Source organism: Canis aureus, chromosome 23 (assembly GCF_053574225.1).
Source record: "Canis aureus isolate CA01 chromosome 23, VMU_Caureus_v.1.0, whole genome shotgun sequence".
In the NCBI taxonomy this organism is placed as follows: domain Eukaryota; kingdom Metazoa; phylum Chordata; class Mammalia; order Carnivora; family Canidae; genus Canis; species Canis aureus.
Window position 1 is genome coordinate 18,038,484 of NC_135633.1, and position 25,302 is coordinate 18,063,785.

Here is a 25,302-nt window from a genome sequence, read left to right on the forward strand (position 1 = left end):
GCTCGGGGCTGCGGGCGGCGGCGGCGGCGGCGGCGGCAGCGGCGCGGCCTGTCCAGCAGAGGCGGGGCGGCCTGGGCACCGAGGCTGGGGTCTCCGCAGGTCCAGCCGCAGGTCCGGGCTCCGCAGGTTCGGGCTCCGCGGCTTCCCGCGACCGTTAACCACGTGAGGGCCTGACCCACCAATCCACGCCCAGCCTCGGGTTTGAAAAAAAAGGAGGGCGCGACGTAGGCCGCGGGGGAGGGATCAACTACGCGATTTTGGCGCGAACCCGCTGGCTCCGCCCCCCCCCTCGGCCGCCCGGGCGGGCGCGGCGCGGCGCCGCGGGCCTATGAGGGAGCCGGACTTCTGGGAGCCTAGCCCGGCGCCGCCCGGTCGGGGCCGGGCGGGGGAGCCGAGGCGGCCCTCTGGGAGGGGCGAAAGGTCCCGGGCTCGGCTAGGCCCAGCCGCACCCCGCCTGGAGGTGGCCCGCTCGCGGTCCCTCAGCGCCCCGGGGCCTGAGGTGGGACCTGGGAACTCCCGTGGCTCTCGCGCTCTGCCCCGGGAGTGCGGCCTGTGGCCGCCGCGTCCCCGTGGTGCGGGCGGCCGGGGCGTTGTGGGCGTGGCTGTGGGCAGTCTCGTTCCCCCGTAGAGGTTGGAGCCGGAAGTGGTGACTCGGGCCTCAGGAACTCTGCGAGCTGAGCCCGGGGCTTAGAGGCGACGCCGAAGTCAGCAAGGAGGCCGGCCCGGGAGGGCTCGAGGCGGGGACGGCGGCCGTGGGGAAGGCCTCCGGAGCCTCGGTTTCCCCCCAGGGTAGCTGTAGGGTCGGGTAGGCCCCCAGCGAGGCGAGCTTGCTTCCCCCAGGCCGTGGCCCCCTCGGCAGCCCACCCGAGACTCGTCCACCCGAGTAAACAGCAGCGGCCCCAGCGCGAAGCCCGAAGCCCGGGCCCTCCACGCCGCCGCGGTGTTTATATTTGTTTGCCAGCACGTGGGCAAGTGTTGGCAAAGGAGATTGGCCCACCTCACTGCAAACTTAAACGCAAGTTGAGAAAAAATACTGGAGAGTACTTCGTCAAATTGTGATTTCGTCTGCCCTTTATCGTCGCACACACAAGTTTCTTGGAATTTTTCAGTTGTAAATAACCCCATCGCAAAAATTCTAACTTCTCGTGTGGTTGGTTTTTTTTTTTTTTTTGGGGGGGGGGGGGTCTGTGTTGTTTGAGGACTGGGGGGGATTGATTTTTTTTTTTTTTTTTTAAAGGTAGACTCAGAAGTGAGAATGACTGGGTCAAAGGATAGGAACTGCCAAACCGACCTCCAGAGAAAAACAATTTAAACTCTCATTAGCAGTGGTTTGGAGTACACTGCTCATGAATTCGGGACATAAGTGAATATTTAATGTTGGTTAATGTAATTTTGTTGTTTTGATATATGCAGTTTTCATGTGCCAGTGGCCACTTATTTTTCTAATTGTTTTTCTTATTGTAGCACTTTATGAGTATTAACACTTTGCCGTATATCGTTGTTCAAACACTTTTCAAAGGCAAACCTCAAGCTGGATTTTTAATAATGGAAACACATTTTAATACTTATCGCATGGGAAATTCCCTGAGATCACGGAACTAAAGATGCAGTGAAGGGTAAACAACTGTATTTTTCAGACATTTGCTAACTGATCTATGTGTCTTTTCTGCGTGTTAATCCAAATTCAATGTTAAGCTCTTGCAAGAAGGAACTCTACCTTTTTGTGTTTTCAAGGAGAGGCGTTCACTGTTCCCCGGGTGGTCAAAGCCAAGGAATGGTTTTTAGCACTCTCCCTCCAACACCTACCTCCTCACCTTCACTCCTGATGGCGAATATAATTCTTTGATATGAATAGTTGACCATATTGAGTTGATTTTCTCAATTTCATGTGTGTGTAAGTATAGATAACTTTAGAAAACTACTACTCTCTATTGATCTTCAACATGAGTCGTATGTAAAAATAGTGTTTCCTAAGTAAACTTTAAAGCCCTGTAGATAACCTCTCCCCAACTAGACTGTTGTCGTAAGCCTCTCCTTATAAAGGAATTCTGTATCCCTCTTGCTGTCCTTGCAAGCTCACATCCCCTCCCCCTTCACTCTTTCACAACACCCTGCTTTATTTCCCTAACAGGCTTATATCTATCTCAAAGTGGGTTGATTGTTTACTACGATCCCCTTCTAGAAAATGAGTTCCCTGAGTGTAGGGACCTTTTCTATTTACTTCAGTGTTCTAACGTGGCTTAGGCCCTCAGTATCTTCTGTGTGATAATAGAGCCCTTATTTAAATATTTGACTGGTTTATTTTTCTCTCTCAATATAAATTCAAATGGTACAGAGATCTTCTGGTTACCCCTTGTATATCCTCTTCTTGGATGTAAACACTCTTTGACTTTTTTTTTTTTCCCAACTATGCCACCTGTCTGCTTCCCTAAACTGGGAGGTCCTTGAAGTAGGCTGGAGCAAAAGGGCCTGGCTTCTGAACGGGAATGGAAGAGTTCTTGGTACCCAGCCCCAGTACTTTGAATTCTTTGGCACCCATGTCTGCCCACAGAATGAGAGAGGTAAATTACTGTTGAATGTATAGTATGACTGGAGGAAAGAAGCAATTTCTTTAAGAGTTGGAAACAAGACTCAGTGGGAGAACCATTTCTTCTATAAAGCCTTTCCTTAACTTTCTCCACTTCTAGGTAAAAGAGACACTCTGTGCACCAGGTTTTCCACCACACCTGTAATGGACTATATAAACAGTCTTTGTTTACTTGTCTGGCTTCCCTTTCACCCAGGGCTGAGATCAAGTTTTATTTGTCTTTAGAGCTCCAGCAACCAGCAATGTGCCTTGGCCCCTGAGAAGGTACTTAATGTTTCTGGAATAAAAATCTAGTTTATTTAAAGCAAAAGTATAAAAATGAGTAAGAAACCCGGGCCCTCCCTCCTCCAGTGAGAACATGGCGCGGTGTTATGGTTTAACTACAGCAGTGTCCTAACTGAAATTCTAAATGATTGTTCTGATTTTTTAAATTTCATGCTCCTCCAAATACAGGACTCACTGTACTGGAGGGATGGGTCTACGCCCACCTGCCGCAGGGCATATCTAATTCAAATTTCCTGTTCGTTCTCCACCCAGTGTTGTTCTTAACTGTAATGTTGCTAGGCAACTTTTGCAGAATCCACAAGTTTGTGGTAATGTTGTAATAACTGAGTAAAAATCTTGCCTCTGGGTGTTGGGAGAACAAACTTACCCAGTTTATTCCCTTTAGACAGATGACTTAGCAAGTATAAGGCTTTAATACAACTATTGTTGGTGCATTCACCTTCCTTAGCAGCAAAATAAGCAAGATTCCTGCCCTGAAGATTTATAGTTAAGATTCTTAAATCACGTTCTCAAATACTTTTAATACATACAAGCACACAAATACATATACATATTCTTATTAACATATGCCTTGTACTTTTGAAAGATCCTTTAGAATGAGTAATTTTTCAGTCTGTAGGAGTGTTTCATAAGAATAGCTAGGGTTTACCCAAAGCTGAATCTTTTCTAGTTTATGCTTTTGATTCTGGAGAAATAATAACTCTCTCTAAACAAGAGGCTTCTTTGATAGATTTCTAATTTTTTAAAAGATTTTATTTATTTATTTTAGAGAGAGTGAAAGCATGCAGGAGTTGGAGGAGAGAGAAAATCTCAAGCAGACTCCAAGTACTGGGGGTGAGGAGGTAAGGACGAACCTGGGACTCAATCTCACAAATATGAGATCATGACCTGAACCAAAACTGAGAGATGCTTAACTAACTGAACCACTCAGGTGCCCCTAGATTTCTAATTTTTTTTAAAAAAATGAAGTCAGGGACGCCTGAGTGGCTCAGTTGGTTAAGCATATGCCTTCTGCTCAGATCATGATCTCGGGGGTCCTGGTACTGAGCCCTGTGTCAGATTCCCTGCTCAGCAGGGAGTCTGTTTCTGCTTCTCCCTCCTCCTCTGCCCCTACCACCCACCCAACCCCCAAGCTTGTGCAGGCACTCTCTCTGTCTCAAATAAATTTTAAAAAAATTTTAAGCTTTAAATATGAGACTAATGTCCTTTTTTTTTTTTTTTTAAAGATTTTATTTATTCATTCATGAGACACACACACACACACACACACACACACAGAGGCAGAGACACAGGCAGAGGGAGAAGCAGGCTCCATGCAGGGAGCCTGACGTGGGGCTTGATCCCAGGTCTCCAGGATCAGGCCCTGGGCCAAAGGCAGATGCTAAACCGCTGAGCCACCCAGGGATCCCCGAGACTAATGTCCTTTACAAATAGTATTCAATAAATGTTATGTGTTGCTATTAATTATAGCAATGTTGTTTGAGAATAAGCCATACTTGTCAATGTATGTTAGTACATGTAACTCCTGATCTCTCCAAAATAAGCAAATAAGTTTGCTTAATATGGATAGACAGTTGAGATTGTGTATAACCAGTGAGGATAATCAAATCAGGACAGAAATAGTACAGTTGACCCTTGAACAACATGGGAGTTAGGGGTGCTGACCCCTCACAGTTGAAAATCATCATATAACTTTTGACTCCCCAAAGCTTAATATAATAGTCTACTGTTTACTAGAAGCCTTACTGATAACATAAACAGTCGATTAACATATTTTGCATGCTATCTGTATTATATATCATATTCTTACAATAAAGTAAGCTAGAATAAAGAAAGTGTTAAGAAAATTGTAAGGGAGGGGCGTCTGGATGTCTCAGTAGGTTGAGTGTCCAACTCCTGATTTCAGCTCAGGTCATGATTTCAGGGTCCTGGGATCAAGCCCAGCTTTGGGCTCTGTGCTGGGCATGGAGTCTACTTGTCCCTCTACATCTGCTCCTCCCCCAACTAATGCTCACTATTAATCTCCAAAATAAATAAATATTTTTAATTGAAAGGGAAAATACATTTCCAGTACTGTACTGTATTAATAAAAAAAAAAAACAAATATTAGTGGATCTGCACAATTCAATGTGGTTCAAGGGTCAACTGTATTGATATAACAAGAACTTGAGAAGTATAGTTCAGGAAAAGTGGCCAATTGAAAGCTTGTCTTTTAATGAAATAAACATTATTTGTTATGCCCACTTAGTCTTTAAAGACTACTAACATACTATTTCTATTTATCCGTTTAACGTTTATATCCGATAGATCAAGAGCACATTTATTATTTTTTTTAATGTTATTTATTTACTTGAGAGAGAGAGCACAGAGGTAGAGGGAGAAGCAGACGCCCCGCTGAGGAGGAAGCCCTATGCAGGACTCGATCCCAGGACCTTGGGATCATGACCTGAGCTGAAAGCAAATGCTTAATTGACTGAGCCACCCAGGGCACATTTCATTACATCCTTTAGATATGGATTATATCAATAATGTGGACTGCATACAAAAAGTTTGAGGACCTAAGATTCTCACTGAGTTTTTGCTTTAGGGCTTCAGGTATGAGAGACCATTCTGAGGGTACTCAAAAGTTGTATCTGCACTTACACAAAACCTTGGCTATAACCAGCCTTATTTGTGAAAGAAGCCTTCAGGCCTGCTCCCAGTTATCTTAGCCCTTACACAGGCCTCTGAATCTTGAAAGACTTGATAGTCCATGGCAATCAGTCAGGCCTGTGGCAATGATACTAACTTCAAGACTTTTCCCAAGAGAAAATACTGACCACTGACCCTATCATTCCTAGATAAGAAAGGAGTTCTCAGTTAACATATTTAAAACTATAGCTCTGTAAAGCAGTTAGCCAAAACATCACACTTCCTCTTTGATATTTTAAAAATCCTTTCTACTAGGATGGAACTGAGTAGCCCCATTTTCTCCAATAACACTTTTTTTTTCTTTGCAGAGACACAAAGAGTGGCTTTTCTCTATATTCTCAGTGCGTTTCAATAACTGAAAAGGTCACTTCACAAAAATGTTATAAACAGGAGGAATCATGAGTGCACAACAGAATGCTGGTGCTCAATACACATTTGAGTAATTGATTAATTGCCTCTCCTCTCGGGTTAGTGACATACTCAGGAAGTGACCTGGATGATCACAAGGACTGCTGTTGTTTGCTGACCACACTGTGATTATTTAAGCCAGCTTTGTTCTTATTACTGCAGCACAAAAGATGTGATGACTATTCTTCAGTGAGTCAAGGGGTTCAGTCCCATTGGGAGAGAGAAAGGAGATAAGATAGACATCCCCATGCTGCTCTTTTGTGTAGCAACAGGAGTGTGTTTGGGTATTGCTGTTTTGATGACTCAGTAGTGAGTCAGTTTTAAAGTTCTGTAAAAGGCCTTGTTCAGCTCAGACAGGATTAAAATGAGCTCATTTGGTAGCTCATTGGGTAGAGAGGACTGGGTGGTGTGTGATTCGATCAGCTGATTGGTGGTGTAAATATGTACATGGAAAAAACATATCGGCAAGGATGAAACTGGTTCCTGATTGCAGAAATCAACTGTCCTTGGCAGTCATCGACTGAGTGCCTACTCTGTTCAAGCACCATCCATGTCCTACCCATGTCTCATTACCTTTAAAGAGGTCAGAATATGAGAAATGTGTTAAGTGCTACAAAGATCTGGGGTCTTGAAGGAGCTGGGAAAGGGCGGTGTACTGCCAGCTATATGGTAGGCACTGAGCCAGATGCTTACATGTTTATCTTATTTAATCTTTATTTTTATTTATTTAAAAATTTTTTTATGAATGAGGCAATTTATTAACCCAGCATTTGTTCTAATGCTTCTTGTTGGCAGCTGCCACCTGTCCTGTGATTCAGTCCAGATCTCTCCCTGAGGTGTCAGTTTGTGGCCCCCATCTCAGTCCTTCACCACCATTTTCAGCACCTCTAGGGCTTGGAAGATCCTGCAAGCCATGCTCTTGAAGCTTCTACTGAAGGGCTGGGCATGACCTGGTTTCTCTGACATCCCTCGTAGATTTTGGTCATGAAGCCCACCCCAGTGCTGCCTGGGGGGGTACAGATGCCATACTGTGGAAGCAGCTCGGGTATAGAACCAGTTCTTATCATAGGGAGCAAGCTCTTTAAGCTTGGCTAACTTGACAGTGTCTACCCATTCAGGGACTTTCAGCCCTCCAGGCTCTTTGAGGAAGGCTGCCAGAGCTATGACTAACTCCTGCTGGTTCACATCTTTTATAGTAACTCTAGGCATCATGTGGCCTCCGTGCTGCCAGCCAGGGGGAAAAAAAAAGACTTGGTTAATCTTTGAAGGAACCCTCTGAGAGAGGTATTTTATTCACATTTTACAGAAAAAAATGAAACACAGGTTCAATGCCTATACAGTCATAGGGCTAATACTATTGAGACTATTACTCCTGGCTTAAGGACTAGCTCTTTCTATCCCAGCAAGAGTGGGGTAAGGTGAGGGTGAGAACTAATTGGAAGACTTGGTGAAATCAGGGTCGCTGGACCCAGCCAGTGTGTCGGTTATTCAATGTGATGCTAGAGTCTGAACAGGAGAGCACACATCTTGTCTGGTGTGAATGAGGGAAGTGGGATTCAGAGAAAGTTAGACTTGCACCTTTACTTTTTTGTTTTGTTTTGTTTTACCGTAAAACCCACATGTATTTCAAATTCTAAAATCAGGAGGAAATATTACAAAGATTGATATTATCTTATGTTGTGGAGGGTATAGGGAAATGCATTCTTGTCTACTGTGGGAGGTGGGTGTAAATTGGCACCATTTTTAAAACACTGTTTTGGGGGTACCTGGGTAGCTCAGTTAGTTAAGCACACCTACTCTTGATTTCAGCTCAGGTCATGGCCTCAGGGTCATGAGATGGAGCCCCGCCTTGGGTTCCACACTGCAGAGAGACTGAGATTTTCTCTCTCTCTCTCCCTCTTCATCTGCCCCTCCCCACACTTTTTCCTCAAATAATCAATCAATCTTTTTAAAAAGATTTTTTTGATGATTTCTGTTATAATTTAAGTATTTATACTCTTTGATGTAGCAGCTCTACTGAAATGTTTATATAGATTTGCAAAAAATATGTCAAAGAATGTTTATTACTATGTTAGTTCATTCAGTGGAATCTCATAGGATTCTCCTATGAGTTTAGTATACCCCTGGTCACTGGGAGCCGTGAAACAAAACAAAATCCTCACTTTCATGAAACTTTTGAGGCCTTTTCTGAAAATAAACAAGGCATAAGTAAACAAATGTATAAAAAATATCAAGTAGTGACAAGTGCTATCAAAAAGAGGAGTAGGGATCCCTGGGTGGCGCAGCGGTTTGGCGCCTGCCTTTGGCCCAGGGCGCGATCCTGGAGACCCGGGATCGAATCCCACGTCGGGCTCCCGGTGCATGGAGCCTGCTTCTCCCTCTGCCTGTGTCTCTGCCTCTCTCTCTCTCTCTCTCTCTCTCTCTCTCTGTGACTATCATAAATAAATAAAAACTTAAAAAAAAAAAAAAAGAGGAGTAATGGATTAAGAAGTGGGAGGGGGGCAGCCCCCGTGGCCCAGCGGTTTAGTGCCTGCTTTTGGCCCAGGGTGTGATCCGGAGGCCCCAGGATCAAGTCCCACATCGGACTCCCTGCATGGAGCCTGCTTCTCCCTCTGCCTGTGTCTCTGCCTCTCTCTCTCTGTGTCTTTCATGAATAAATAAATAAAATCTTAAAAAAAAAAAAGTGGTAGGGGGTTGGAGGGAAATGCTATTTTAGATAGTGCGATCTAGGAAGGCCCTTCTGAGGAGGCAGCATTTGAGTAGGAACCTGAATGAAGTGAGGGAGTCAGCTAAATGGCATCTGGAGGAAGTATTTTCTATCTTTTTTTTTAAATAAGATTTATTTATTTATTTATTCATGATAGACATAGAGAGAGAGGCAGAGACATAGGAAGAGGGAGAAGCAGGCTCCATGCTGGGAGCCCAACGCGGGACTCGATCCCAGGACTCTAGGATCGTGCCCTGGGCCAAAGGCAGGCACCAAACTGCTGAGCTACCCAGGGATCCCATTTTCTATCTTTTTAAAAAGATTTTTATTATTTATTCATGAGAGACACAGGGAGAGACAGAGACATAGGCAGAGGGAGAAGCAGGTTCCTCTCGGGGAGCCCGATGTAGTACTCAGTCCTGGGACTTGGGGATCACACCCTGAGCCAAAGACAACCGCTCAACCACTGAGCCCCCCAGGTGTCCCTGGAGGAAGTATTTTCTAGTCTTTGTTTATAATACCAAAAATTGGAGGCCACCCAAAAGTCTGTTAAATACTAAGTAACCACAGTCTGCAAAATAATGAGAGCTATCTGTACAGAATGAATAGATATCTAAGATAAAATGAAGATAGTATTGCAAAACCTGTATAATGATTCCATTTTCTAAAAAGTATCCTAAGCAAATATATTTATCACAGGGAAGATATCTAGAAATACACAAAAGTGTCAAAAAAAAAAAAAAAAAAACACCTTGTTAAGAGCAGCCCAGGTGGCTCAGTGGTTTAGGGCTGCTTTCAGCCCAGGGCGTGATCCTAGAGACCCAGGATTGAGTCCCACATCAGGCTCCCTGCATGGAGCCTGCTTCTCTCTCTGCCTGTGTCTCTGCCTCTCTTCTCTCTCACTTTCTCTCTCTCTCTCTCTCTCTCTCGATGTGTGTCTCATGAATAAATAAATTAAAAAAAAAAAAACCTGTTAAGAGTTGTTATGGACTGAATGAGAGAACAAATCAAAGTGCCTGGATGCCAACTAAGGAGAGAGCCTAACTAAAGAGTAAGGAAAGCCTTACTGTGTCTCTAAAACAGGATGAGGCAGACAGAATTTTGACACAAGTCCTAAAGGCTTATACCTTTGTCTTTTAAATATTTATTTATTTATTTATTTATTTATTTATTTTTAAGATTATTTATTCATGAGAGAGAGAGAGGCAGAGACAGAGGCAGAGGCAGAAGCAGGCTCCATGCAGGGAGCCGGATGTGGGACCATCCCTGGGACTCCAGGATCACCCACCAGGCTGAAGGCGGTGCTAAACTGCTGAGCCACCTGGGCTCCCCTCTTTTTTTCTTTAAATCAGGGGAGACCGTGAATGCAGTCCCCCACTATCACAAATTCTGCAGTCCAGTTTCCCACATTTGGGGAAATCACAGGGGTCTGCACAAACAGAGTGTAATAGATAACCCTCTATTACCCTGGGAATACCACCTTCATGATTATGGTATTTCCCCTGTCAGGTAAGTATATCCTTACCTTTTCTGATATATTGGAGCTTTCCTCTCAGGTCACTGATGTCTGAGCGCTCCTTTCCTTTCCTCACTTCCCCTCATCCCTATCCCCCTCTTCTACTCTTGAAAAAGGAGCCTGTGCTTCTGTTTTCTTAGCCTACTTACTCCATCTGGACTAGCCTTCCTTCCCCTCTTATACAGGCAACTCTGTGCTCTGGCCGCAATGTGTGGTGAGGTGCTGATAAGGAAGAGGGCTTCCAGGACCCCCCTGATTTATTACAGGCTCACTTCTAAGTGCAGAATAAAAAGGCTTCATCCATGGTTACCAGCTTCAGAAAACTAACTGAGCCAGGAGCTTGGTTTGGGGGATGGGGTTGCTCACACACATTCCTGCCAGCATTGACCAAACCACCTGCATTGCCATCAAGATTTTTGAAGTGGTTAAGCCTTAAGCATTTGATGTCCACCCCACTCCCATCTACTACTACCAAACTCCGCTGACTTCCTGGGCCCTGAGTATCCGTATGTTTGTCAACTAATTGTTAGAAACAACACAAGAAAAAAAAAAGAAAAGGAAAGAAAGAAAGAAAGAGAGAAAGAAAGAAAGAAAGAAAGAAAGAAAGAAAGAAAGAAAGAACACAAGAGCACAGAAAAATGGCCAGTATACAATAAATATTCAAATGGTCTTTATACAGTTTCTAACAATTTTTTTTCAGTTGGTTATTTTGGATTTCTAGATAGACAATCATATAATTGATAATAATTCTCTTCTAGTATTTATGACTTACTTTGTTTTATTGTCTGATTGTATTAACTAGCACTTCCAGAACAACATTAAATAATAGGAGAAGTGTTCAATAGCCAGTTAGCTCAGTTGGTTAGAACATGGTGCTAATAATAGGAGAGGTGGCGAGGAACCCTGTCTTGCTCTTGACTTTATTTTTTTTTTCTCTTTTAAATATTTTATTTGTTTATTCATGAGAGACACACAGAGAGAGGCAGATACATAGGCAGAGGGAGAAGCAGGCTCCCTTGGGGAGCCTGATGCGGAACTCGATCCCAGAACCCCGGGATCATGACCTGAGCCAAAGGCAGACGCTCAACCACTGAGCTACCCAGACATCCCTTGCTCTTGACTTTAATGGGACTATTAAGAATAATACTGTTGGGGGTGCTTGGCTAACTCAGTTGGTAGAGCATGCAACCCTTAATCACAGAGCTGTGAGTTCAAGTCCCATGGTAGGCATAGAGCTTACTTAAAGTAAATACCAAAAAAAGTAATACTGGTTGATTAATGTATACACCTGTGTGGGTACATATGCACAGGGTTTCTACCTGTATTATGTTTAAAAAGTATTATTTTCCTTTTATCAGGATATTTGTGAGGAGTGAATATTAAATGATACCAAATTTTTAGCATTTCTCTTAATCTGCTTTTTCCTATTTTGATTTATCTAAATGGTGAATTGGATTAATGTATTTCCTTATACCAATCTATGCTTCCTGAAATAAATATGTTTACAAAATTATGTTCATAATATATTTCATTTAGGCATTTTGCCTCTGTATTTATAAATACAACTGGTCCCTAGTTTTTCTGTTATACAATCTTTCTAAGATTTTGGCTTCATGAAATACTGGGCTGTCTACTTCTTTCTCCATGTTTTGGAACAGCTTTAATAGAATGATTGATTTCTTGAAAGTTTTGAAAGAAGTTGCTTGCAAACATATTCAGATTTTTTTTTTTTTTGCGGTGTATGGCTTTTGACAGATCATGATTATGTATGTTTTGATTTTCTCCTATCTTTGAGTCCCTATTGGTAGATAATTTATATTTCCTGAGTATTACCCATTTCATTCAGATTTTAAATTTCATTAGCATAGGACTGGGCAAATGCTGACTGAATCCTCTCCCTTGTATTTTTCATTGTTTCTTCCGTACCCATCTGTAAACCTTTTCTCATTCCTAATTTATACATTTATGCTTTGTCTTTCATTTTTATTATGTTAGCTGGTGGCTTATCAGTTTTGTTTTTTTGCTTCTTCCCAACCCAAAGAACTAGATTTTCAATTTATTCATCAGTTATATTGTTTTTCTGGTTTTGAAATCATTCACTCATGTCTTTGCTAACTCCTTTCACTTTCTTTGTATTTTGCTTTGTGCTGTGGCTTTTTTTCCCCCTTCTAATTTCCTGTGTTGTCTGCTCTCTTACTGAACTTTTCTTTTTTCTTATTCAGCAATAAAAGTGTTTAAGGCCATACATTTTCTTGTGAATACAACTTTGGCTGCATTCCATAAATAGTGTTTCATTGAGTTATATTTAAAATAGTCTCAGGGGATCCCTGGATGGTTCAGCAGTTAAGTGCCTGCCTTCAGCCCAGGGCGTGATCCTGGAGTTCCGGAATCGAGTCTCATGCCTGCTTCTCTCTGTGCCTGTGTCTCTGCCTCTCTCTCTCTCTCTCTCTCTCTCCCCTCCCCCTCCCCTTGTCTCTCATGAATAAATAAAATCTTTAAAAAATAAATAAATAAAATAGTCTGTAACTCAGTTTTTTAAGTTTTGTATTGAAGTATAATACACATACAGAAAGGCAAACATACCAAAATATGTACAGTTAATTCAACACCCAGATTAAGAAACATAATATTACCAATACCCAGGACTGCTCCATAATTTATAGGGCCTGGTGAGAAATGGAAATGTAATGTTCAAATTTATTAAGAACTGTAAGATGTGTGACAGCAGAACATTAAACCCATTGTGGGACCTTTCTAAGTGTACACCATCATGAAGCTGGCCTGCCAGCTTGCCTTTGGGCTCTCTTCCTGTCCTTAACCTACCTCCCCACCAAGGGTGCCCACTGTCCTGACTTCAAAGAGCAAGAATAGTTTTGCCCGTACTCTTGTGTCTAGCTCCTATTACTCAGCATTATATTTGTGAGGATCATCCATACTTTTACATATAATTGAAGTTCATACATTTTCATTGCCGTATGGTTAAAACTAGTCTGTAATTCAGTTTTGGTTTGTCACTGATTTAAGACTTAAGAGAACTTGAAAACTTTTCCTAGTTTGAGTACATTAGGCTAAGGACCAACTGCTCAGTTTTAGGCTCTTTCCTCTGAATGAGTAGGTCCTTACTCATAGAACACACTGTATGAGTAAGAGGGAGTGGGCACCTGGGTGGCTCAGTTGGTTGAGCATCTGACTCTTGATTTCGTGATCAAGAGTTGTGAGATCAAGCCCCACATTAGGCTCAGCTTGGAGTCTACTGGACATTCTCTCCCTCTCCCTATGTCCCTGTCCCCACATGCATGTACTCTCTCCCTCTCTCTCTAAAAATAAATACACTAATTAAAAAATATATAGTATGAGTAAGAAACAGTAAGTTTTATACCTTCCTCATGTTCTTCTGATACACAATGGAAGAAAGAAGAAGTTAGCCAAAGTTAAAGGCAACCGCTTTTTAACCTCTCTAGGAGGTTTTTTTGGTGTTTTTTTTTTTTTTCTTAATTTCTCCATAGTAGTAGTGCATACAGTTTGTAGACAAAGGGGCTGAGGTTGTGTTGTCAGCCTGTGAGTTGCCAAGGAAACTGGAAAGAAACTGGGTCTTTCTCTGTCAGGTCAGGGAAAGCACAGCCCTTCTATCATGGATCCGAACAGAGCAAAGTCCTCTGTATGTCCATTGACTCAGGTTGTCCTAGAAAAGTGATCAGTGAGGTTATGGGGGCAACTGGCTCCAGTCTTGACCTGACATTGAGACTGGCTGAGACTAGATAAGTAGCCCACTGGTCCTTAAAAGATGTATCATTAGGGACATCTGGGTGGCACAGTTGAGCATCTGACTCTTAGTTTCAGCTCAGGTCATGATCTCAAGGTTGTGAGGTGGTGCCCTGAGTTGGGCTGTGTGCTGAGTGGGGAGTCTGCTAAAGCCCCTCCCCGCCCCCGAGTGCTCTCTCTGAAATAAGTAAATAAATCTTAAAAAAAAAAAAAAAAAAAAAAGGTGTATTGCTAAAAGCCAGTCACACTTTTACATTTCAAACCTAATGTTGAAGCCTAAATTCAAACTGTTTTACTATAATCAATTTGCACCAGACAACCTTATTCTTACTGAAGGCCTATAGCTCAAATTTGGTGACCAAACATAGACAAATCTTTTCAATAAAGTGCTACAGGTAGCACTATCATTGAGATTTTTTTTCTAAAATAATTTTATTTATTTTTAGATAATAAAAAGGTCAAAATACATAATTCAAAAGGCACAAAAAGGGGGCAGCCCGGGTGGCTCAGCGGTTTAGCGCCGCCTTCAGCCTTCAGCCCAGGGCGTGATCCTGGAGACCCGGGATCGAGACCCACATGGGGCTCCCCGCGTGGAGCCTGCTTCTCCCTCTGCCTGTGTCTCTGCCTCTCTCTCTCTCTGTGCCTCTCATGAATAAATAAATAAAATTAAAAAAAACAAAAAAACAAAACAAAACAAAAAAAACAAAAGGCACAAAAAGGTATTTTATGGTCAAAGGTGAGCCTATGTTTCACCCCAAGCTTCTACCCTGTTCTTCAGAGCCAACCATCATTATTGTTTTCTTGTACATCCTTTCAGAAATGGTCTATGCAAATATATGTAATCTTTTAAATATTTGTATAAGTGCTTGTAGTATGTTATTCATACTGTTCTGTACCTTGCTTTTTCACTTACTGTTTCTTGAATGTTGCTTCATGTTAATGCATATAGGACTAGTCCACTCATTCTTTTTATTTTTTTAAAAGTTTATTATTATTATTTTTAGTAACCTCTACACCCCACATGGGGCTCGAACTCATGACTCTGAGATCAAGAGTCACATGTTCCACCAACTGAGCCAGCCGGGTGCTCCCTTTTCATTCTTTTTTTTTTTTTAATATTTTATTTATTTATCTATTCATAGAGACCCAGAGAGAGAGAGAGAGAGAGAGAGAAGCAGAGACACATGCAGAGGGAGAAGCAGGCTCCATGCAGGGAGCCGGATGTGGGACTCGACCCTGGGTCTCCAGGATCACACCCTGGACTGCAGGCAGCGCTAAACCGCTGCGCCACCGGGGCTGCCCCTTTTCATTCTTTTTAATGGCTGCATAGTATTCCATCATCTAGATGAACCATAATTTTTTTGAAAAGTTTTTTTTTTTTTTAAGATCTATTTATTTACTTATGATAGACACACACAGAGAGAGAGAGAGAGAGGCAGAGCCGGGAGCCCAACGTGGGACTTGATCCCGGGACTCCAGGATCGTACCCTGGGTCAAAGGCAGGCGTCAAACCGCTGTGCCACCCAGGGATCCCATTGAGAAGGCTTTTTTAAACAGCTTTATTGAAGTAAATTTACATACCATAACATTCACCTATTGAAAGTATAAAATTCAATGATTTTTTAGTGAATTATTACAGAGTTATGTAACCCTCAGGACAATCCAGTTTTAGAACATTTCTGTTATTCCCAGAAAGTTTTTTTTTTTTTTTAATTTTTATGATAGTCATACAGAGAGAGGCAGAGACATAGGCAGAGTGAGAAGTAGACTCCATGCACCGGGAGCCCGACGTGGGATTCGATCCCGGGTCTATCAGGATCGCGCCCTGGGCCAAAGGCAGGCGCTAAACCACTGCGCCACACAGGGATCCCCCCAGAAAGTTTCCTTATGCCTATAATTTATCTTTTAGTCATTTAATTAAACTGTGTTTTTCCTTTCCAGTAATTCTTTTTAACATTTACTGAGGTCATGATCTTTTGTTTTACAACACTGAGGAGGATTTGGAATGGTGAAGATGTGTTAGGAGAGCATTTCAAACCTTATATAGTATTACTCCTCTCTTTAAAAGAGTAGCTTAAAAAAAATAAAAAGAGTAGCTATTCTCCTTTTCTTTCAAGTCTACTGTGAATTTATTTATTTATTTAAATTTTTTTATTTATGATAGTCACACACAGAGAGAGAGAGACAGGCAGAGGGAGAAGCAGGCTCCATGCACCGGGATCCTGGGTCTCCAGGATCGCGCCCTGAGCCAAAGGCAGGTGCTAAACCGCGTGCCACCCAGGGATCCCCGGCTACTATGAATTTAGAGAGTGAGACATAGGAGATCCTGAAAATTTTGCCAGTGAGCTGCTTGCTTTCCCTCTTTCTTTCTCTCTTCACCAAAATGAGTAGTTTCTAAATTAATTGACTTTTAAAAAATATATTTTATTTATTTATTCGCAAGAGACACCGAGAGAGGCAGAGACATAGGCAAAGAGAGAAGCAGGCTCCATGCAGGGAGCCCGATGTGGGACTCAATCCGGGGACCCTAGGATCACGCCCTGAGCTAAAGGCAGATGCTCAACCACTGAGCCACCAGGCGCCCCTTAATTTGCTTTTAAGTCACCTCTACACCTAACATGGGGCTCGAATTCATAACCTTGAGATCAAGAGTTGTAAGCTCTTCCAACTGAGCCAGCCAGGTGCCCCAAAATGACTAGTCACAAGAACAATAGATGAGTCGGAGACAACAGGCACTCCCTCCAGAAGGTGGCTGGTCATGAATACCAGTAGCTAAGTTAGTGCTGCAGACCGCCCTGAGAGGAGTGCACGTTACAAGGGAGGTGGCCTCCCCATATTTACTAACACACGATCTTGGACAGGTACCCTTCATTTAGCTGCTTGCCAGCTGGGCTGATCAGAGAGTGTGTGTGTCTTGTTCTACTCATAGGCCATGGTGAGCATACATACCTGTAATGGACAGCAGGAGGATACATCCCTGTAAGAGAAGAGACGGTGAAAAAAAAAAAAGAGAAGAGACGGTAGCACCGTCATCACGTGGTCCAGGGTATGGAAATATCAGACAGTCCATGGCTGTGGTTTTGCCTCTTTCCTCCATTCTGCTCAGTACCCTCTTGCCTTGGATGTAAGGCTATTTGTAAGGCTCACACTCTACAATGGGAACTATCACACTGAAATATGCAGTGCAAATAAAACTTTTATTTTCTAATCAGGCTCTTCCAAAATTAGAGCATTTTTGTTTTTCTCTGTCCATTTTTTCCTCCTTGGTTTTAAAATTAGAGTTATGTACCTTTCTGTTCCTATTAATATACAGCCTCATTTATATTTTTATTTTCAAAATCAATAATTCTCCAGTCAGAAACTAAGTAGGTGGATCCCATTCTCTTAATCTCTAACAGGGGAAGAGAGCACAGCAGATATGCAACATGATCAAAATAGAGCCCTAGTGGAGGACTGAGGAAGGCTTTGTGCTTTTCCCACTGTGCTGGCTCCTACCAGGGAATCAGCACTTCTGGACTGTCAAGGGGAAAAGTGCATCTGCAGGAGGAAGTCAGCAGCTGGCCGTCCTCAGAGTCCCCCTGAGAGGGTGCCCTCCCTCCTGCCAGAAAGGACTCTTGTGACTCAACTTGCAAGTAGAGGAAGACCACCAAGCCAGAGCATCTGTGTGCTTCAGAAATCCAAACTCAGGGGCCAGAAAGAATAGGAGTCTTAGGAAACCTTTGTAGAAGGTGCAAATGCCAATGGGCCACTTGATACAGTTGCTCTTGTGAGAGCTGCCAGTGTGGGTGGAGGCCTTTCCATGCTTTTTCATGAACTAATCCCTGAGTAGAAGGTCCTTGTTGCTGTTTCCTCACGGCCTGGACACCTGTGGTTTGACTTCTCTCTTAACTCCCTTGGTCCTGAAGGAGCTCCAACTCCAATGCCAATGAATGGATGGAGGCACAGAGAACCAGCCCAGGGATGGGGTTTCACCTTCAGTGGGCACTTCCCTTAGAAGCTTTCCTGATCCCTTGGGTAGATGGGCTAGACCAGCAGCTCTGAGCTATCAAAGCGAAAATACCGTATGTATTAGTATCTTGTTGCTTTGTTGCTGTTGTAACAAATAACCACAAACTTCTGATTTAAAATGACACATAAAAAAAAAAGACACAAATTAATTCTATTACATTTCTGGAGGTCAGAAGTAAAAAAATTAGTTTCCTGGGTTAAAGTCAAGGTCCAGGGGAATCCCTGGGTGGCTCAGCGGTTTGGCGCCTGCCTTTGGCCCAGGGCGCAATCCTGGAGTCCCGGGATCGAGTCCCACGTCGGGCTCCTGGCATGGGGCCTGTTTCTCCCTCCTCCTGTGTCTCTGCCTCTCATAAATAAATAAATCTTTAAAAAAATAAAATAAATAAAGTCAAGGTCCATTAATACTGGTTTCTTTTGGAAGGATAGAAAAATCCATTTCCTTTCCCTTCTGAGCTCCTAGTAGCCAGCTGCATTCCTTGGCTTATGGCCCCTTTATCCATCTTTGAGGCTTGTCACTCCAGTCTCTGCTTCTGTCACCGCAGGACCTTCTCCTTTGACTATCACTTTCTACGTCCCTCTTATAAGGACCACATCAGGTTCATCCAGATAATCCAGGATTGCCTCTCCATCTAAATATTCTTTTTTTTTAATTTTTTTATTTTTTTATTTATTCATGATAGTCACACAGAGAGAGAGAGAGAGAGAGAGAGAGAGGCAGAGACATAGGCAGAGGGAGAAGCAGGCTCCATGCACTGGGAGCCCGACGTGGGATTCGATCCCGGGTCTCCAGGATCGTGCCCTGGGACAAAGGCAGGCGCCAAACCGCTGCGCCACCCAGGGACCCTCCATCTAAATATTCTTAATTTAATCACATCTGCAAATTCCCTTTAGTCATAAAAAATAACACAGATTCTGAGAATAAAGACATGGATATATTTGGGGGCTGTTATTTAGCCTACTGATACCTGTGACCAGTCCACCCCAGAACCTTTTGCTCAGAAGCATCCCACTCAATGCTGAGGCTTGGAGGACCTGATAGAGCAAGACTCTCCCATGACTTATTTAAGTGGTCCTCCAGTAAGATGTTTTCAAACTTCTCCTATTATGAACAATGTTGCTTTGAGTATTCTTGACATCACTTCTCCAAGTGTGAGTGTATCCTTAGGATACATTATTAGGAGTAGAGTTGTTGGTCAAAGGATATGGGCACTTTATTTTATTTTAAATATTTTATGCATATATTCATGAGAGACACACAGAGAGAGGCAGAGACATAGGCAGAGGGAGAAGCAGGCTTCTTGAGGGGAGCTCGATGTGGGACTCAATCCTGGGACTCCAGGACCATGCCCTGAACAGAAGGCAGACGTTCAACCGCTGAGCCACTCAGGCATCCCAAGGATATGGGCACTTAAAATGTATTTCCCTATATCCTGGCTGACAACAGATCAACTTTTTAATATATATATTTACCAATTTGATAGGTGAAAAGTGGGGTCTCAGTTTAGCTTTTTCTTTTTAACTTTTGAAATAATTTGGGCATAGTTTTACATTGGGTTTCATTCAATAGCAGGAAGGGTCCCTTGGAGTTCTGCTAGGATAACCATAGCCACAGTTTAGCAATTCAGGGGACCAGGAGAAGTGACTAAAGCAGAGTCAATCCTCAGGAACAAGGTCAGAGCCCACTTACTAGACTCAGACCTAAGTGCAGGGCAGCAAAGGACATTTATCCTCATAGTTGCTGCCTAAGAACATGGACTAGGAGCTACCGGCATCCTGTTGCCTCCAGTCATGGTAGACTCTGGGGCGTTGGGCTGCGGCCTGTCTTTGGTGAGCAAGTGACTCCCTGTGGAGATGGGCGGACAGCCCTATCGGCCTTCCCCTGAGACTGTAATGTGATGCTAAATGCCAAATACTGCCAGCAACCTGCCCATCCATTAGGACAGGGCTTAGTACTGCTGCATGTTGCTAGGAATAAGTGACTAGGGCTTGGGACTCCTCAGACCTGGCAGATATTTGCCCTGTCAGTGCATGTGTGAGTGAGATATTCAGTCCTCGGCACGTCCAAATCACAAAAATTGCCACTGGCATCTCAGGACTAAGTCTGAGATGCCCTCAGAAATATCTCTTTGGGGCAGCCCGGTGGCGCAGAGGTTTAGCGCCGCCTGCAGCCCAGAGCGTGATCCTGGAGACCCTGGATCGTGTCCCACGTCAGGCTCTCTGTATGATGCCTGCTTCTCCCTCTGCCTGTGTCTCTGCCTCTCTCCCTCTCTGTCTCTATGAATAAATAAATAAAATATTATTTTAAAAAAGAAATATCTCTTTGGTCAATATGATTATAAAGCCAAAAGTGGCTGACAGATTGGGCAGGGAGACAAAACTAGTCTTCCAGGTCTGATGTGGGCATGTCCTCCTTGGTATCATCCCAGCAACCAGAAAAGGCAAGGTCCTTCTCTTCCCATCACTCAACCAGCATGAAGTAACTTCCTTTCAGGTAGAGAAAAGACTACCTCCTCTCACCCTCCTCTGGCCCAGGCACGGCTGTTTGATTTGTTCTAGAAGGAGGTGGTGCAGCAAAATGCATATGGTTGTGGATTGATTCCTGAACCTACATAGCACCTCCTGCTGGTGACTGATCCCAAGGCTTACTGTAGTGCCTTCCATTCATTAACTAGTTCCTTTTTTTTTCATTTTTTATTTTATTTAAATCAATTAATTAACATGTAACGTATTATTGGTTTCAGAGGCAGAGGTCAGTGATGCATCAGTCTTAAATTACACCCAGTGCTCATTACATCACATGCCCTCCTTAATGTCTACCTCCCCCAACCACCCACTAGTTCTTTTCTTTTTGACTTTGAAGTTTCAGAAACTTCTCTATAGTTAAGGTCACTTTTGCAGAAAAAATGGTCCAGTTTTCTACTGTTCCTAATTTTCTGTTGAAAAGAACATCAAGCAATTTCAGGATATTAGGAATTCCCCAAGACTGTGGAGAAGCTGCTTGCCTGATGGATTTTATCTGGGTAAAAGATCTGGTGAGTGTTAAGAGCTGCTCCCAGGGTCCTCTTCGGCTCAAAAGCCCTGTCATTGGCTTGGAGAAAAACGTTCCCATTTTAAAAGATAAGACAACCCCCTTGAGGCAGATTTTACCTCTTTGCTTTTTCCATAGAAATTGCAGAATTTGTCTGGAGGCCACTGGGACTGAGTCTGTAACCCAGATTAGAACTGTTTTCCACAACCTTTTCTTGGGAGGCGGGGCAGATTAGTGAGGGTGGCCAGCCTTGTGGAGAGCTCTTGGATGTCTCCAGTGGGCCCAGGAAACCCTGTGGAGTTGAGACAAACCAGGGAGACGTTTGGGATTGACATTAGAGCAGGAATCCCATTTTCCTTCACCTGAATGCAGAAAAGTAAAAAGAAAAAGCTTTTGCTGGATAGTTTTCATTTTAACTGTTTATGTAATTTTTGCTCTCAGTGTGACCTTCTGCCCTTCAGTTTTAGACGTGCTTGGGAAGCAAAATGAAACCCCTGCATCAGGACTGGAGGATTCTCTGTACCTCTCAAGTTAGGTGAGTTTAGAGCTGGACAGAGCAGCTCGAGGTGACCCGTTGCTCTGCAAGGCCTCCAGGAGTTATGGGGAAGCTGAAGTTACCAATTATATTAAGGGAGCCCATACTCTACAGGGAGAGGCAGATGATATATTTCCAAGACACAAGTGATACCTCTTGTAGGACACTGAATCTTTTCACTGAAGGGCTGACGGAAGAGCTTTCTTCAGCCGGGCAGGCTACATGATATTTGGGACTCAGTGCAAAAAGAAAATGTGAGCCTTTTGGTCAAAAAGCAGGAAAAAGTTTTGTTAACGGTACATATAAAGCCAGACACAAAAGGACAAATAGTGATTTCACTTATATGACGTCCATCCTGAGAGGAGTCAAATTTATAGAAAGTGAAAGTAGAAGAGTGGTTGCCAGGGGCTGGGAGGATGGGGGATGGGAACCAGCATATCATGGATAGAGTTTCAGTTTGAGGAGTTGGAAAGTTCTGGAGGTGGATGGTTGGGAATGTTTGCACATTGCTGTGAGTGTGCTTAATGACACTGAACTATACACTAAAAAATTATTAAAGTGGTAAATTTTATGTTATATATATTTTACACTCCCCCATACACACACAGGAATACATGAGTTTTTCCTTCTTTTGAAGCCTCTCTCTTGACTTGTCGTGGTGTTTTTTTATTTGCTATCTAATATCATTCTAAGAAAAATCTCAAATTTTTAGCATGAATTTTACCCTTCATTTTTATATTATTCAATGCTTGTTTTATTTTATTTTATTTATTTATTTTATTTTATTTTTTTAAACTTTTATTTATTTATGATAGTCACACAGGGAGAGAGAGAGAGAGGCAGAGACATAGGCAGAGGGAGAAGCAGGCTCCGTGCACCGGGAGCCTGACGTGGGATTCGATCCTGGGTCTCCAGGATCACGCCCTGGGCCAAAGGCAGGCGCCAAACCGCTGCGCCACCCAGGGATCCCGTTTTATTTTATTTTAAATATTTTATTTATTTATTCCTTAGAGACACAGAGAGGCAGAGACATAGGCAGAGGGAGAAGCAGGCTCCCTGCAAGGAGCCTGATGTGGGACTCGATCCCAGAATCCCAGGATCATGACCTGAGCCAAAGGCAGAGGCTCAACCACTGAGCCACCCAGGTGCCCCAACAATGCTAGTTTTAAATATCATAGTATTTAACTCGTGTTTGAAATCACTGGAGGGCCCCTGCGTGGCTGAATGGGTTAAGCATCTGCCTTCAGCTCAGGTCATGATCTCAGGGTCCTGGGATTGAGCCCCGATATGGGGCTCTCTGCTCAGTGGAGAGTTGGCTTCTTCCTCTGTCCCTCACCCCCCTCATGCTCTCTTTCTCTCAACTAAATAAAATCTTTAAAAAAATGAAATCACTGGAATCATGCAATTCGAATTCCATGACTCATCCCAGAGGGTCCTTGGAGCTGGCTAGAAGAACAAACAGAAGCCGGGCTCAGGAAAGGGGGAAGGAGAAAGCCAGGATCGCCCAGGCACAGAGCTTGTAGACAGCGTCCACCCGGACACAGGACTTCACAGGTTCCTGAGGCGGGTACGTCTTGGTCTCACAGCTGCCAGGCCCCCCTTCCCACGGGCCTGCCCTCCAGCCCACAACAAACAGGCTACTTCCAGGTATCTTCACAGTTCAAAACTGGGAAGCGCTCAGTACAGGGGTGAGCAAGAGGCTCGCCCCTCTCAAGACTTGGCTAATGTTAGCTGTTCACCTGGAGCCCTGGAATGCCGCCATGTGTGTGGGGGGGAGGCTGGCCCCCTCTGTGCAGACTCCACAGGGTGCCTGTGCCCCACACCCTCCTGCCAAAAGCAGAGGGCATGGCAGCAGTAGCAGGGTGAGGGAGAGAACAGGAAGTTAGGTAGGGGGGTGACAGAGAATCCCCTCCAGGGAGGCTGGCATGGGGTGGGGGGGTGGCACTGGGTCCCACTGCTCCAGGAGACCTCACTTAGAGAACACAAACTCAAAGATAAAACTATTAAGAATTCCAAGACTGTAACCACAAGGCATTAAATCCCAAGTGCAGGGTCTTGTTCGACTGCACTGGTCACACGTCTGTGACTCAGCCATGTTCCTCAGGTGAAAAAGAAGAGGGATTTGGCTGGAGTATTCTTTGGAAGATCTCATCCTTGAGGAAACCTAAGCATAGAGTACTTCCAGCAGAGAGGGCTGAGCCAGCCTTTCTCCACTTCCCTATGCTCCCTTCCCCAGCTTGGCAACAGACTTCAGCTCTGTCCCTGTCCTTTCTGTCCCCTCACTCTCTGCTCACTATTGGGATCTGCCAACTGTTGACTGGTTTACAGTCTCATCCAAGCTAGGAAATACTGGACTGTGAAGTCCTGGAATCCAGTCCATTTCATGGCTGAGTGCATGGTTTCCCGTTACTTATGAAGTCCCAGGGTTGCTGTGCGTGAAAAGGCAGCACGAGCCCCTCCAAAGCTGCTTTGCCCCTGCAGGCTTGGGGGTGTCGGGAGGGAGGAGACAGAGGGAGCCATCTGGCCCTCGGGGCAGCTGCCACCTTTGGAGGATTGAGGCAGCCAAGTCCTTCTCTTACTCTATTTCCTAAATTCTTATGACTACAGACTGTAGGCAATATCCTTTTTCTTTGTAGTGGCCTCAAGCTGTGTCTGGGAGAGTGGGGGTTTTTCTTGGACTAGGTTTTGCCTTGAGCACAGTCTGGATCACATTGCAGAGTTGTGCTCCAACCGGCTCTATTTGTCAGGCGTACTCTTGTTACAGCAAATGTCTTTGGGGAATCTTCAACTTTGGAGGGTTCCTTTCTGCATCTTACACTGAGGAAAAACTGCACCAGCTTTACTATCAACCCTTTGCTCATCAGCTGGAGTCTTCCCTTGGGGGAATGTGCCACCTCCTTAGGCCTCCGAGGTCCATTCCCAGGAAGGCAGGCAGGAGACAAACCAGAGCATTCCTCTGCCCTTTTCCCTGGTGCCAGTAGGAAAGCATTTTCTTTTGAGCTGAAAGAGAATCAGGCGAGCAGAGTCCAGCTCAGCCCTGTCCAGTCTAGCTGGCAAAGGACCTGGAGAGAGGGAGAAAGCCTGGAAGCTGAGCAAAGGCAGCTGTAAGGGGTGCAGGGAGCCTGATAGCTTGGGTTTGGTTCTGGGAAGCACAGCAGGCCTGGGTGAGCCCAGCAGAGGAGCTCCCTGTCAGTGGCCGGACCAGGACTGGAAGGCCAGAGCACCACCCTGTGATTTTGCAGGTCCTCATCTTTATCTCCCAGCCCCTTTGTGAGCCTTAGCAGGCCTCAGCTGGGAGTTCTGTGTGTGCTGAAACGTCTCCATCAAGAGTGAAGACTGGACCTGTGTGTATGACTAAGGCCTTTTCTAATGTTGAATATCTATGAGAGGCTTTGAAGGGAAAGCAACTCGTCCCCTGCCCAACCCTGAAGGGTTTCCCATTTCAGATGACTAAGTCATGACCCTTTTTAGCCAAGACTTCAAAGAACCTCATCAAAGATAACATCTATATTAAATAAAACAGTGCAACATTTCCCCCCTTTTTACTGTAAAGCTTGAAATGAAACACAAGGCGCATTTCAATTTCAGCTCTCTGGCAAACAAAGCACAGTGAACCACGGAAAGGAGTGATTACTGCAGGACGAACCTTCCCTCCCCCGCCCCCCTTTTTTGGGACCTTGGTGGACTAAGCTGAATTTCTGACATTAGACATGGTTTTTCAAGTGCTCAGGTCATGAGGCAATCGGAAAACCCCAGAGTGCCTCCTGATAATCTC

General features: G+C 44.1%; 1 long non-coding RNA gene, 1 other non-coding gene and 1 pseudogene across 8 annotated transcripts in view; 1 reads left to right on the forward strand and 2 right to left on the reverse strand.

Moving 5' to 3' along the window:
• The first annotated feature begins 85 nt into the window (after nt 1-85).
• The window catches only part of LOC144294698 (uncharacterized), a 35,851-nt gene continuing 10,634 nt past the window's right edge, over nt 86-25,302 (forward strand). The window contains exons 1-7 of one of the 7 annotated variants that reach the window (XR_013362098.1): nt 86-1,616; nt 1,735-1,894; nt 2,441-2,561; nt 2,688-2,851; nt 3,642-3,714; nt 16,886-20,996; nt 21,454-21,527. This is a non-coding gene — a long non-coding RNA (uncharacterized LOC144294698). Of the gene's footprint in view, nt 1,617-1,734; nt 2,562-2,687; nt 2,852-3,641; nt 3,715-16,885; nt 20,997-21,433; nt 21,528-25,302 lie in introns of all 7 variants that reach the window. The other 6 variants (XR_013362095.1, XR_013362097.1, XR_013362099.1 and 3 more) reach the window with 6 other exon arrangements.
• On the reverse strand, nt 6,706-7,194 carry LOC144294697 (small ribosomal subunit protein eS19 pseudogene; annotated as a pseudogene).
• On the reverse strand, nt 10,028-10,195 carry LOC144295581 (U1 spliceosomal RNA). The gene has a single exon (XR_013362670.1). It is a non-coding gene; the product is annotated as a U1 spliceosomal RNA (small nuclear RNA).